Source organism: Acipenser ruthenus, chromosome 28, assembly GCF_902713425.1.
Source record: "Acipenser ruthenus chromosome 28, fAciRut3.2 maternal haplotype, whole genome shotgun sequence".
NCBI classification, from domain to species: Eukaryota; Metazoa; Chordata; class Actinopteri; order Acipenseriformes; family Acipenseridae; genus Acipenser; species Acipenser ruthenus.
In genome coordinates, this window is record NC_081216.1 from 8,436,661 (window position 1) to 8,449,587 (window position 12,927).

At 33.8% G+C, this 12,927-nt stretch overlaps 1 long non-coding RNA gene across 1 annotated transcript; it reads left to right on the forward strand.

The window, feature by feature from the left end:
• Positions 1 to 1,842: 1,842 nt before the first annotated feature.
• LOC131701978 (uncharacterized) lies at positions 1,843 to 6,051 on the forward strand. Its single transcript, XR_009309211.1, has 4 exons — positions 1,843 to 2,136; positions 2,585 to 2,766; positions 4,548 to 4,762; positions 5,416 to 6,051. It is a non-coding gene; the product is annotated as an uncharacterized LOC131701978 (long non-coding RNA).
• Positions 6,052 to 12,927: the final 6,876 nt, after the last annotated feature.

The following is a 12,927-nucleotide window of genomic DNA, read 5'->3' on the forward strand; positions in this document are numbered from 1 at the left end:
TATATATATATATATATATATATATATATATATATATAATATATAATTTCCCCTAATTTTTCCTATCATAGAAACTTAAAAAGAGGGATATGTGGTCCTAACACTTTCACAAAGGAGGTAGTGTTACTCCCAGATCCTACTGCTGAATTGGTTCCTCGACGGGGAACGAAGCAATGGCTGTTTGATAATGGTCATGTCAAGAACGCAGTGGAGTTTCAAAAAGACTGGGATGCCAAGACCATAATGGAACATCTCCAAATGGTTTTTCAAGATAAAATTGATTCCACCATTCAGTGAGTGTGTATATGTTTGCATAAAGTCTTTGTTTTCATTGAATGTTAAGTGTGTATTTTCTTTAAAAAAAAAATAGGAACATGAAGTTACTGTAGATATTTCAGAATACATTTATAGATTTATTAGAAGAACAATATGTTGCAGTGCTATACAATGAAGGGATTATTACATTGAAAACCTTACTATTTTCAGCATATATGTACACTTTGTTATTAATGTCTTAAAATATGTTTCTACAAATATAAATTGTATTTGTTTCTAATATAGCTTTGTATCTTAAATGCAGATTTGAAATTCTAATGGGACTTCATAATAAAGTGGTAAAGCCTAACCTGGTTTGCATCTAAAGCCTTGTATCTTAGACCAAACAAGATGCTGCTTCAGATGCCACATGATGACACAAACAAGGTATGTTTTGATATTGCATTCATTAAAGTAATTGGAGTCTGTCAAAGTAATTCACTATTTTTTTTATATGTTTCAGATCACAAATGCATATGCCAATGACCTTCAAGATCAATCACAGAAGCCTTTAAATGACGAGTCACATTGTGAAATACACCAGTAAGTTTCCTTACAAAATATGAAATGTAATTTTAATAAAGGCTTGTTAAAACACATTTTGAAATATACATTTATGTGGAATGTAATATTTGCATTTTAGTGATTTCCTTTTTTTGTTTTTTTATTAATTACTATTTGCTTTACATGTCAAGTCAGAATCAATGTAAAAATCACATTAAAGTTATATTAAGATACATTTGTTTTTTTCTTGTGAGCAGAACGGGTGAAGAACTGCACCAAGAGATACCAACCCTTCAGCTGACAAACACTGATGTTATATGCAGCACACCGTTCTCTGATTTAGGGAATTACGAAGTAGTCTGTTCTGTTTCACCACTTCAGTTGATGACACAAACTCGGACACCTCCAAACCTACATTCCAGCTGCACAGCCACTGTAGAAGAAAGTAAATCCAGTGACCCATATCAGTACGTATTGCTGTTTGCAGCATTTAAATAAAACTGCTTAAATTGAAAAAGTATTTTAAGGTGCTTCAAGTGAAATTGTTGAAAAATGTATTTAACAATGCAGAAGGTTTAAATGAAGACCCTTCTGATAAATGTAGCAAACATGTCAGCATAGCTACTATAGAAAGAAACTTATAAAATCCATTTATGCTTAGTTTAAAATTCTGCGCCATAATTCATAAAAATAGGTTAACTTGACCCATGACTTGCTATGAAATTATATAAGTATATTGTTTAATATTCTGCTTGTTTGACATTTGTAGTATTACATCGTGTTTAGTTTCAATGCTTCTCTTGTTGTGCAGTCAGTATATCAACATATTGGATTTAACTCAAGATGACAACTCTGAAGCTGCCATTCTTTTGGATGACAATCTTATTGAACCATCACATGATGGGTAAGGGTTGTTCTGAAGGTTTCAGTAAGAGTTTCACTATCTTATTGAATTTTTTTTTTTTTTAGTTGGAAGGATTTTACTTTATTTTCTCTATGTGAACATTTATCTTTTCAGTTTCCTTCTTGAAGACATCCTCGGTAATCTAGCTAAAGCAATAAATGACAAGGAAATCAGTATTTTTAATATTAACAGATCTACTGTGTGGGAAGGTGCACTGCGTGGATTCCGAAGAAATACATATTCCCCAACCAAAAGAATATCTGTGAAATTCACTGATGTGGGCCATTCTGAAGGTGCAGTTGACATTGGTGGACCTCGCAGAGAGTTCTTACGACTTCTAATGAAGCACCTGCAGACCAGCTGTCTATTTATAGGACCAGAGAATCAAAAACATCTATGTTTAAATAGTTCAGGTATTTGTATTTTATTTATGAAACAAACTAACAACAGAAATGTATATTATTTTGTACATGTAATGTAAAAAAGCCTACAAGATACTAAACTATTAACTACTACAGGACAGGTGATACACAGTGCCCTAACAACATATTAGAATGGTATGTTCACTAATATTTAGTTTGGTACCTGTATTACACATTACAGAAGTATTAGCATGTACAGAAATCATGTAGCAAGTTAGTATGTTACTTGTCAATCAAACTTTCTTTTCTTTCAATTTTACATGTGTACTTGAAGTAATAAATTTGCTTTTCTGCTTCATCAGTGCAATATGTCCTAGACCCGAAGCTTGAGAAACCTGGATTCTTGAGCAGAATCATTTCATCATTGAAATAGTTTGGGGTAAATATGTATTTTTAAGTCTGAACAAACAACATTTGACAAAAGCTAATCTTTTCCCAGCTGTGAGATCAGATGACTACTTCATTGCCGGAAGAGCTATTGCTGTGAGCCTTGTACATGGTGGACCACCTCCCCGATTTCTGGCAACTGAATTATATGATGCACTAGTGAGAGGACCAGAAAATGTGACCTGTGATTTCCAGAAAATTCCAGATGAAGATTTAAAGTCAAAACTGGAGAAAGTAAGTGTTTATTAAAATGTAGGTGTTCTGTTAAAAATACTAATAAAATGTCAAGTTGATTCTATCAATTAAAATGTTATATTTTTATATTCTTTAACACAATGAAGTTCAAAAAGGTTCCTACATATTGGGCAAAACCTGCAAATTTAGTTTCAAGCCATGGATTAGTCATGGAAAACTGATGACAACATAGCAGAATGATTAGTATACAGTAGTCTGTTATCTACTTCACAGCTGGAGAAAATTGTTCATATTTACCTTAAACAAAAAAATACATTAAAGTTAATTAAATTAATGAAACTAAAAAGTTGTGATAGGTGACAAGTCTTACAGTTTAGAAATCCCTTGCATATACAGCACACCCTCGCTATAACACCCTTCATTATAATGAACCTTTGGCTAGAACGAACCTGGCCCCTGGACCAAAAATAAAAAAATAAAAAAAGATCATATAAACACATACTGTCAACATACCGGTTTGTATGCACAGGATGCCACCTCTGCAGTGAAGTCAACTCTTTTATCTTAATAAAAAGCGCACTGTGTAACTATAGATCCAAAATCTTGAATCGTATTTTGTCACACTTGTACTTGCTAGGACCAAAGTCATTGTATTTATCTTGCTCTTAATTGTATTACTTGTACTGTGATTCTTGAAATGTATTTTTGTTTACGACTGTAAGTCGCCCTGGATAAGGGAGTCTGCTAAGAAATAAATAATAATAATAATAATAATAATAATAATAATAATAATAACAATAATAATAATAATAATAATAATAAAATGAAAATAATTTTATGTTGCAACAAAGCTGGAAACTATATTGATTGTTAAAAAAAAAGTAGTAACGTAGTCAAATTTTTCATGTCGGGATGATTTGGAATAAAAGATCAGTTTGGGATTCTTGCTTGTTGGATTAAGATTTGGTGCACTTTGAAACGATTCATGTCAGATTGATTTTGAATAAATGTTCAGCTTCAATTCAGGATTTGTGCTTTCTGTACTGCGTTTCAATTCTTTAACAAACAGAATAAAGCAAAGGCAGAATACTGCATACTTAAGACGAATAGGTACGTGTAATTCTACTTGTATTCATAATCTCATTTCATTACTCCAACAGTTTATCGTTCATTTTGATTGTCCTTTCACTATAACAAACCCCTCGATATAACAAACAAAAGGCTTTGACCCCAACAGGTTTGTTATAGCGAGGGCGTACTGTATTATCAAATCCAGACTAGTATCAGTATAACACAAATTGAGAAATGCTAAATTTGTATTTCAGATTGCTGATGCGCAGAGTTTAGAAGCAGCAGTGGATGTAGTCTTGATGTCACAGGATTTCCTCAGTTTAGCAGGGTGTTTGCATCATGTGACTTCTCTAGAAGGTCATAAACAGCTTGTAAAAGAAGCTAAACTGGTATTTCTTTGGGCGAACAAGCAGTGCATTTGAAAGGTATGCATGTAGGTGTTCAGACAATGTAAAGTGTTCTATTTTGAATGTGGTTTTGTTGCACTGCAGTTATTAGTTGATTCTACATCAACCTTTGAAAGTGTTTTTAAACTATGCTATTTTTCAATTTTGAGGAAAGTTAAACATTAAACCTACATTCCAAACTGCGTTGGTTTTAAAGCTGGACTTTTAAAGAGATTTAGATGAAATATAAAGAGGTACATTAATTGAATTAGAGTGATTTATATATATATATATATATATATATATATATATATATATATATATATATATATATATAAAATGTATTGTTATTATTATTTACAGGTTCAAGTTGGGTCTCTCTACCCTGGATGTGTTAGATGCAATCCGGAAGTTTCCTCAAGCATTTCAACCTGCCTTCTGCCACACAGAGACCAAACTTACCTCTCAAGAAATTGATCAGATGTTCTCTATCGTTCTGGAGAGTCAGGGAAGCAACAAAAGGCAGACGCAGTCAAAAGTCACAGGATGGTGGCGAGATTATCTGATAGATGCACAGGGTTTGTATTGTCCTAATTTTATACAAACAGTAAATAGAGGTGGCTTATTCATTGTATCAGGCTATTTTTGGGATGATAGTCATTATTTTATTGTCCTAAACCAGCAGATTTGTCAGATTTCCCAATTCCCAGAAATCACAAGTGTTATCATTGCATTAGTGTCCAGGTTGTATGCATTGACAACTATTGTATTATAATATTGTACATGTAACATAGTATTTTTATAACTGAATAATCCTGCATGTAGCCTTATAATATTTTAGCAAATATTTACATAAAATGTTGGATCACACTTTTTAATGTGCACAAATTCCTACAGAACAACCTAAGGATGAGCACCTGAATACCTTCTGCACTTCCTCTGAGTTCTGATGTTGATCACATGTGAAAGGGTTAAGGTTAGGGTTATCGTCAGGGTTAGGGATAGGATTACAGACTAGGGTTCGAGTTAGGGTTTACACATGTAGGAATTCATTAGGATTTTTGCCCATTATTCAAAAGTGTAACTAAAACAGTGTTTATTTTTACAGAAAACATTGCACCGATATTCGTTGTAATCAAGTTAAATGGTTTTCCTTTCTGTTAATGTTAAACTTTTAGAACCTTTTAGACCGTCACTTAATATCTTAATATCTTACTTTTTTTTTCCCCAGAAGAGGAAACCGGAGTTTCACTTGGAGAAATTCTAGCTTTTGCCACAGGCACTGATTATCCTCCAGCTCTAGGATGGGAAACTAAGCCATCCATTGAATTTATTTACAGCAGCGACCTTTTCCCAACTGCAAACACATATGCTAATGTTTTGCGTTTACCAACAGTTCACAAGGAATATGAGGACTTTAAAAAGAACATGGACTTTGCCATTCAGAATTCTCCAGGGTTTGGGCAGGCATAAAAGACACATGAGTAAATTTATGTATGTACTAAAAAATCACAACATGACTTGTTTTATTGTGGTAACTAAGGACCTAACATTTGTGGTGGCATTCAAACTACTGCCTTATTAAGTTTTGATTCCAAATCCTTCAAGAGGTCAATCAAACCACTCCTAGTTAATTGGTCAAATTGTGCTCGAATTCAGTAGGTCCTTAGGCATACATTGGAAATGAACATCAGATACTGCATCTTTTTCTTTTCAGAGATAGAATCACTTTTTTTATTATTATTTGTCAGTTGAGGATTTTGTTTATCAAATAATATATTTGATGTAAGAATTACTGTTCATAATCTGAAACTTTGTATTAACTAATCTGGCCTTTAATGTTAAAAATTGTTATGGCACTGACCAAGAGATATTTTCTTATAGAAAATACCATATGGTGTGTAGTATATAGTTGAATTTCAATTAAAAATATAATGTTTTAAGCACATGAAAATAAGAGCATGACTTAAAATGTTAAATATTAAAGGTAATGACAGGTCAGTTTGTGTTGTTAGACAAGGAGTTCACATTGTTGGAAAACTTGTTACAGTAGGTTGAGTATGAGGAATTGTGAATTTTTTGGGCTATTTTAGTCTTTGAAGTATAGTCAGAACTGTTCTTAATACAGCTATTTCAATATTGTGCACAGTTACATTATCTGTTTTTTGTACCTTTTGGAGAATGTCATAAATGTAGCTGAGAAAATGTACAAATTCTTGTGAACCAACAATTTTGATACTTTGATAATTTTGATAAAAATGTTTGAAATTCCCTGACATTTTTAATTAGCGCTTTTTATTTATTTATTTTTTTAGATATTTTCCACTGTTTTCAGCTCATAAACAGGTGGAGATAAGTTAAGTGTTCAATTAAGTAGCTGACAACTCAATTAAGTAGCTGGAACGAAAACCAGCAGACACTGCGGCCCTCCAGGACCAGGGTTGAGAACCACTGGACGAGGGCATTTAAGGGTGAATACATAATCATAGAAACCTTTTAAAATATAAGTATTCAAAATACTGTATTTATTTAACAAAGTATACACCCCAGTTTTTCAGCCTTTTTAAAATTTATTTTACAACATTGAAGTACAATTCTGGTTATTAAAGGCTGCACAGTATAGTTTTAACAGGACTAAGGGAGAGGAGAAGGGGTTTCAAGTGGGTTTATTAACATACAAGTACAATATTACAATTCACCCATAGTTCAGTATAAAGGGTGGTAATAAGGTATTGCAATCACCTCCTAGAACATAATTTCTGCTGCCATTCATGTTACCGTGTGTGTACCATGTGAATTTAAAGTGCATTGGATGCACAGTTAAAGAGGTCTCAGAACCTAGATCTGGGCTGGTTACCTACAGGTGTTGATACTGGCAGCATGCTGGTTGCACTCCAAAGCTGACTCCTGTATTGATGTGCTCTTCAGATTTCCAAGTGAGGGATGGGAAGTGACTAATCAAGTTCAAACAATAATAATAATAATTTTTATATAGCACCTTTCATAGTGGACCACCATCACAAAGTGCTTTACAAGATATGAGACTAGGGTGTGTGAACTATGCATCATCTGCCGAGTCACTTACAACAACATCTCGCCTGAAAGACAGCACAGGGCGGTTAAGTGACTTGCTCAGGGTCACACAGTGAGTCGGTGGCTGAGCTGGGATTTGAACCGAGTGTTGCAAACAGTTACATGAGAATTCTAGAAAGCTACTGTTTTTCTTTTTCAAACACTACAATAAAGATTATATAAACCTATTATATGAAGACTAGAAAGTTCTATTATCAAAAATGTAGGGAAGGCACATCATTACTGGAATTTTCTAATACAGAAATATTCAATTCAGTATAAACCATGAAATACTAATAAAAAATTATATTTTATTAATCTCTGGCAAGCACATTCTCAACATATTCCTTGACAGCTAGATAATTATTAATTCCATGGTTGTTATCGTCCTGTAAGGGATCAATCAGTTCTTGTAAATGTTCATACTGTGCATCTGAAAGGGTGAAAACGTTTTCAGGAACAACAACATTATTTGTGGTTTCAATTCCCAAGTCTAACTGTGCTAAAGAATGGAAGTTAGAGAGTCCTAGACTGTTTGTTCTGTCTCCTGAAGAAAGAATGCCAGCGTGCCACATCTGAAGTGGGGACACATTGTTCACTGTGCTTAATCTGTGACTGTTCCACTGATTTACAAATTCATTGGCAGCTGCAGTAATCCTGGGCATGTAAACATAATGTAGACAAAAAATATCAAGTTCTGAATTGCTGTCAAGAAGCAGGTTTTGTTCCATGAAGCAAAAGATGTCTTTGAAAAAGGAAGACACCACTCTATTCAGTTCTGCCCAAAGGCATTTGATTCTCTGATTGTGAACACTACGTCCCACTATAAAGCTTCCACAATTTGATCCTCTTTTGTTTATCATGTATCTTGCCACCTGCACATTTTCAGTTCCTGCATCTCCTCGAACCCGCAGAGGTAAGCCAAAATTCCTTAACCCTTCCTCAAACAGGTGGAGAACTGTTGATGCAGTATTGTTATTTGCTGGTTTTAAGTACACTATGGTCCGGCTGTAACCATCAACACACCCATGAAAAACAAACCTCCATGATATAAGTTTATGGTTACTGTCTATGTGCCTAAAAAAGAAAGAAAGAAATTACAATTACAATATGCATATGCATAAAAAAACCATGAGAGTCATGTGCTCCTGATTTTACTAGAAGGTAACTATAAAGGTATATGTGTGGTATAACAGGTGTGTATATATACAAACACACACGCTACAGGTTAAGTTTGGAATCAAGCACACAAAAAAAAACATAAGTACATTAAAAGTATATTTACATGTTTTTTATTGTATGTTATAATGCAGTAAAACTACAAAATACATGCCAACATTCATGATCAATGAAAATTATAACAGTCATCCGTCATCTTTTGCCCGACCATGGTGATATGTTAAAAAGCCAAGAACCTTCTAGATGACCTCATACTCTACCTGTACAAATTCTGTTGGTTGAAGAAAGACCCAATCAGAGATTACCAAGTGTTTCAGAGCCCTATATATGGAAACAGGTACACTGTCAGGAGCTCAGTTTCAGTAAGAACTTCTGAAGGTGGCTGTTGTTAAACCTTTTTGTAAGGATGGCAAAAAGAAAGCAGACTGATATAGGAAAAATGTTCTGCTATTTGTACCTTAAGAAAATAAGGCATGACTGAAAGAAAGAGAAGTATTTGCTTCCAAACTTTTGACCTGTAGTGTATATGTAATATATAATTATTTCTTTAATCTTTTGGAAATTTTGCTAGATTTTATTTGAACATTAAAAAAGTAGAACAAAAATCTGTGAAAGTTGTAAATATTATGTTATTGACGTAATGCAATGATACTCACTCCTGGTCCTGGAGGGCCACAGCCCTGCAGGATTTATAGGCAACTTCAAATTTGCAAGGGCTATAGACCTGGAAATAAGTGATAATTTAGACCAATTAGACCCTGTGGCTCTCCAGGACCAGGCGTTTGTACTACTGATGACATGTATCACTGTTTACTTGCCAAAGATAGTTTGGTCCAGGAACACTATATATTCTTCTTTGAATTGCAGACCTTCTACGAATTATAACTCCAACGGGGTCAATTATATGAAGTCTTTCTCTTATTCGCCACCGTTGCACTCTGATGTTGCGTGAACGTATGCTGCCAGAAATATATGTCTCTCCTGCATTTGGAGTTGAACGCCTTATTTCAAGGATCAGATTATCAAGCTCAGAATCAGAGATGTTGCTGAAGCTGGAGTATGTAAGAAGGCCCAAACGTTGACGGTGTCGGTATATGGTGCGCGTTCCAACAGACAGAAGTCTTGCAATGGAAGTCCAGGAAAATCCAAGATCACTAAGGTTTTCCAAAAGGTTCCTAGGTATCTGATACCTGAAAGTATTAATATATTTTATTTTAAACTGATTTCTTTGTATTTGGTGAAATATTTTGCTTACAACCTAAAACAAGGGTGGCCAACTCCAGTCCTTGTGGGCCACAATGTCTTCTGGTTTTTGTAACAACCAAGCTGTCAGTTTATTGGCCGAATTATTTGATAAACTAGAAAGAATAATACTTTTGCTCTGGCCTAATTTTGTTATACATACTGAACCTTCAATCAAGTACATATTTTAAATCATCAGTATGTAAAATATCCTGGAAAATGTCTCATAAAACATTAAATATTTTCCAGTAGCCAAATAATTAGATCTATAAAGCAAGACCTGAAGTTAGAATAAAAACCAGAAGGCACTGCAGCCCACGAGGCCTGGAGTTAGCCATCCCTGACCTAAGATATGAGAAATGATTGGCAAGATTGCATGCTAAAATGCTAAAATGTTAATAAAGCACTAAAATGCTTTATTAACATCATTTTATTTTACGTTTCCTTACAACAGCTTCCTGTAATAAGCCTTAGCTTGATAAAATGTAATCGTATTCCAATAAAACTTACTCCAACCTATTACATTAACCTTTGCATTGTGTAAGAATACATATAACTATACCCATCTGTACTTCTTTACAGTAGCTAGTGAATTTATTAATGTTCTCAGTAGTCATTTGCTGAAAGTTAAAATGTAAATTGAAAATCTTAAAATAACTAATAGGCTAACTAATAGGCTAAACAAGTAAGCAATAAGTAAGCAATGCAATAACAGAATCACTTAATGTATGATAGACAGTTAATAACCTTTATGTACAATATACAGTTAATAAACAAGCAGTGTGCTTAAAGAAGCAGGGATATCTAATCCCAAGCCAAGAAATAGACAGCAGTGTTTTTAAAATCACTATATCACTTTAGATGTTAAAATATTTACTTTTTAAAATTGTGTTTGGAGTTAAGATGTAACTAATATAACTTAGTACTAAAAGGATAAGTGTAATAAATATTGGCTTACCTCGGTCTTCCAGGGTTTTCACTGAAAAAACGACCAGGAATCAGTCCTCTCTGGTTTGTGAAAGGGGCAAAACTGAGAAATTCTTCATTTCTTTCTAGCCACAATATTCTTTCTTCAAGTTGTTCATACAGGCAAATTAATGCACGAAGTAGTTGATTAAGAATAATGAAAGCTTGATTTTGAATGGAAAAAGAGGCAAGGATACTAACAATTTCAAAAATCAACTGAAGATGATCTCCAAGATGACGATGAATTCGCTCAAGTTGAGTAGCATCATTCTGCACAGTTTCAATACTGGACACTGTGTGATCAATACTTAAAAAATAATCTGTTATATCTTCCTCTGATGACATCTTTCAAAAATGTGTTTCTCTCCAAATCTTCCCATGAGGTATTTGGCTGTTAGTGATTGTCTGTTGACTAATCTCCACCCACTAAAGGTCACAGAAGTCAGTAATGAATATGCATAAACCAATATTTTATGCAGGCAAACCAATATATTCTGACAAAATTAATACTACACATGCTAACCAATATAGTACGCACACAAACCGATATAGTACGCACACAAACCGATATAGTACACACACAAACCAATATAGTACACACACAAACCAATATAGTACACACGCAAACCAATATAGTACGCACACAAACCAATATAGTACACAAGCAAACCAATATAGTACGCACACAAACCGATATAGTACGCACACAAACCGATATAGTACACACACAAACCGATATAGTACACACGCAAACCAATATAGTACGCACGCAAACCAATATAGTACGCACACAAACCGATATAGTACACACACAAACCAATATAGTACACACACAAACCAATATAGTACACACGCAAACCAATATAGTACACACACAAACCGATATAGTATGCACACAAACCGATATAGTACACACACAAACCGATATAGTATGCACACAAACCGATATAGTACACACACAAACCGATATAGTACACACACAAACCGATATAGTACACAAGCAAACCGATATAGTATGCACACAAACCGATATAGTACACACGCAAACCGATATAGTACACATACAAACCGATATAGTACACATATAAACCAATATAGTACACACACAAACCGATATAGTACGCACACAAAGCAATGTACTACATACACAGAGTATGAATTATGGCCTGTTTGGCCCCTCATAAGTATTGAGTGTCTGAGTGCAGTTATTGTTCAAATAGAAAGTTAGTCACTGAACCGCTTAATGGAACAAAGCACTGAAAATTAATGGGAATTTTTTTGACGGGCTCACTGGACAGAAAGACGCTTACTTGTCTACTGTCAAAGTGAGTTCCAGTATCAAACACGAGTACATCTAGTCTGCTGCGTGCTGAACACGCCTTCATCTCTCAAAATACACTAGCAGATCTTTTGCTAAAGACAATAACAACAACAAATTAAACCCACCAGTTTCGACAGAAATGCAGGATCGCTGCAAGCCCATATCAAGCTAAGTATGATCATGATACTAAATGAGTTAGGCTGCGTTGCTCCCTTTTTTTTTGTGTGTAGTATGTAAAGCCTAACAATTGTTAGTTTGTAGTTTATGGATATGATGACAGTTTTTTTCTCTTCACAATTAACAGTTCATTTCCTAGAAGTGTTTACTATAGCTACATATTTATCATTTTTATTTAAAAAAAACTAATTTATTTCAGTTCACAATCACATTTAAAAATAGATATCCTATGTATTATGTTTTCTGATCTCTATGCTGCTGATCAAGCTTGAAGGACACATTTTATTGTGTTGGTTGTATTTGTAATTTCTAAATTATTGCCCCTAGTACATTTTGATGGTGGTCTCAATGGGTAAATTTCCTGGTTAAATAAATATATAAATAAATACATTACAAACAATTTTATTTACAGTTAAGAATAATAAAAACAATAGCATCAGTAATAAAAACAAATTTAAATTCAATGGATGTAGTAATTGTAACAATGTAATATGCGATTAAAACCGAGATTAACTAAGATTATTTTTTTTTAATCGTGAGATTAATTTTTTTAGATTGATTTTCACAGTGTTCTGAAAAACAATACACCATTTCCAAGATGCAACTGTAAAAAATAGATCTGTAGTGAATTTTTATAGCAAGGGACTCAACTACAGCCAAAAAACCTCTGATCCTATAATGTTCCCCAGAGTGTTCTGAAAAAAGGGACATCATTTCCAAGATGCTACTGTAAAAAATAGATTCAAATGAGAGTCAAATGAGTGCTTCTAGATTCTGTTATCATAA